The 2,315-nt window shown below is 27.3% G+C and overlaps 1 long non-coding RNA gene across 1 annotated transcript; it reads right to left on the reverse strand.

Annotated features, from left to right (window-relative positions):
• Positions 1-292: 292 nt before the first annotated feature.
• LOC145073748 (uncharacterized) lies at positions 293-1,038 on the reverse strand. The gene is made up of 2 exons (XR_013691525.1): positions 876-1,038; positions 293-733 (listed from the first exon to the last, which is right to left on the reverse strand). It is a non-coding gene; the product is annotated as an uncharacterized LOC145073748 (long non-coding RNA).
• Between the last annotated feature and the right edge of the window lie 1,277 nt (positions 1,039-2,315).

Here is a 2,315-nt window from a genome sequence, read left to right on the forward strand (position 1 = left end):
CCTAATTACAACTTATGTAACCCCCTATTTTTCTTTTTATTTATCCTGTTATCCATTTGAATTGATGACAAGTGTTTTTGAATATTATTAATTTTATCAAAATATAATATTTTTCATAATTTTACATGAATAAGAATATAAGTAAGAAAGAATATATAGGAAATTAATATCTCTAAGCAATTTATGTCTCACTTTCTTTCGAATACATGTGCATTATCATAACACTTACAACCGGAGATGGCGACCAACATAGAAGAAAATTATATCTCTAAAAATAATCCATTGACTGAAATTTAGACAATAATTGATGCATTCATTATAAAACAATTAATATGGGCAAATAGAAACATACACACGCACAAATACATAAAAGGATACACTGGTTGAAGGTTCAATCAGTACTTTACCCTAATATTTTCCACAATCTTTTACTATAAATGGTAACATAAGTCTCGAGCTCCCAATTTGCTCAAAGAGTTGTGTCATGTGTATGGCCACCACCACCGCTGCTGATCATACTTGTAGCAAGTATGTCCTTCTCACCCGTTCCGCTACTAGTGTTTAGCTCGGCACCAAGGAGGTCTGCGTGTGTTTTGCCACCACCACCGCTGCTAATTAGTTCAGTATCAAGGGTGGTTATCGTGGTCGTTTCACTATCAACAGCAGTGCTAATATCCAAGGTTGTCGTTGTTGGAGCCTCATCACTCTTACTAGAACACCCTGTAAATACTTTCTGTTCATCAAACACCACGGTTTTAACAGTTATACGTGTAGAGTATCAGATTAAACAAATCTATACAAAGTAAACCTCTCGTAATTAAATACTCCTCTAAAAACTTTTGGAAGATCCAATATCGCTAGAGAGAGAATCTTACAACAATGGAGGTCCAAGCTTGTTTGAAAAAGTTGAGTAGGGCAGCCATCTGTTGGAGTGGTTATTCTTCACTTACACTTAATCCGCCAAAAAAAGGAGACAACAAAATATTGGAAGGATTGTTCTTTTTAAACTACACAAACACAGTGTTATTATATAAACGTTTGGTAGGATTTTCCATTCACAAATATTACTTTTGCACAAAAATTTTATATATATATATATATATATATATATATATATATATATATATATATATATATATATATATATATATATATATATATATATATATATATATATATATATATATATATATATATATATATATATATATAGGCAAGATCAATAAGGAACTAAATTAAAGGAAGAACCTAAGAAATTTTTTATCTATAATGAATTTAGCTATCAAATTTCATATTTGCATGTATATATACATATCTAAGACAATTTCAATATATATATATATATATATATATATATATATATATATATATATATATATATATATATATATATATATATATATATATAATGTATATTTGCACAAAACAAATATGAATATGCACTAAAAATGAATTTTTTTGAAAAAAATCTTAATTTCAAAATATAAGGTATATTTTTCCTTATTTGAAAAAAAAAATTAACTTTTTTTATTATTTATTATTTTTTTTATTTTTTTAGGTTTTTTTTTAATTTTTTAAAATCGGCGAAAATGTTCCTCATATTTTGAAATTGATATTTAAAAAAAATATATTAAAAAATGCATTTTTAATACATATTCAAATTTGAAGTGCTCTTATGTTTTCTCTTGGAAAATAAAAGAAGCATGCATATAATTAAAAAGGAAAATGAAAATGAATTGATTAATTGAAATATTAATTTTCAGAGAAACCTTGCCTCAACTATAACAATATCATTTAGGAAGAAAATTTATGATAATCCATGAGAAATAGGTTGTTGTAAACTTCACTAATTATGTCCAAAAAAGGTGTTAACTTTAGAGCTTAATAAGTCAATATTCATAGCTAATTAGAAAGTTATAGTCAATAAAACGATGAGTACACATGAAAAAGGATGAGATAAAACGAATGTGTAACGAATGAAATATGGTTGTTTGAAGTTGGTTGTTCAAACACATAAAAGTGTTGAACGTTCAGACCTTCATGTTCACGGCTGAATAACTCAAGATCCGGAAATTTCATATGAAACAATTAATATGTAACTTGTATTACTCATAATAGGGTTTCCAACGATATCAAGTTTGTCCAAATCAGAGTTCATTTGGTCAAGTTATAAGGTTGGAAAGATAAGGACAAATTATAAGAAATTGTTGGGAATTTTTGCTAAGGCATGAAAGGAAGGGCATTTCAGAATTTTATCAAATTCGACCAGGTCAAAAACAAAATCAGATTTCAACTGTTTTCTGTGGGCACGATCA

The sequence above is a fragment of the Lactuca serriola genome, chromosome 9, assembly GCF_051521515.1.
Source record: "Lactuca serriola cultivar US96UC23 chromosome 9, Lser_US96UC23_V15, whole genome shotgun sequence".
Taxonomy (NCBI): domain Eukaryota; kingdom Viridiplantae; phylum Streptophyta; class Magnoliopsida; order Asterales; family Asteraceae; genus Lactuca; species Lactuca serriola.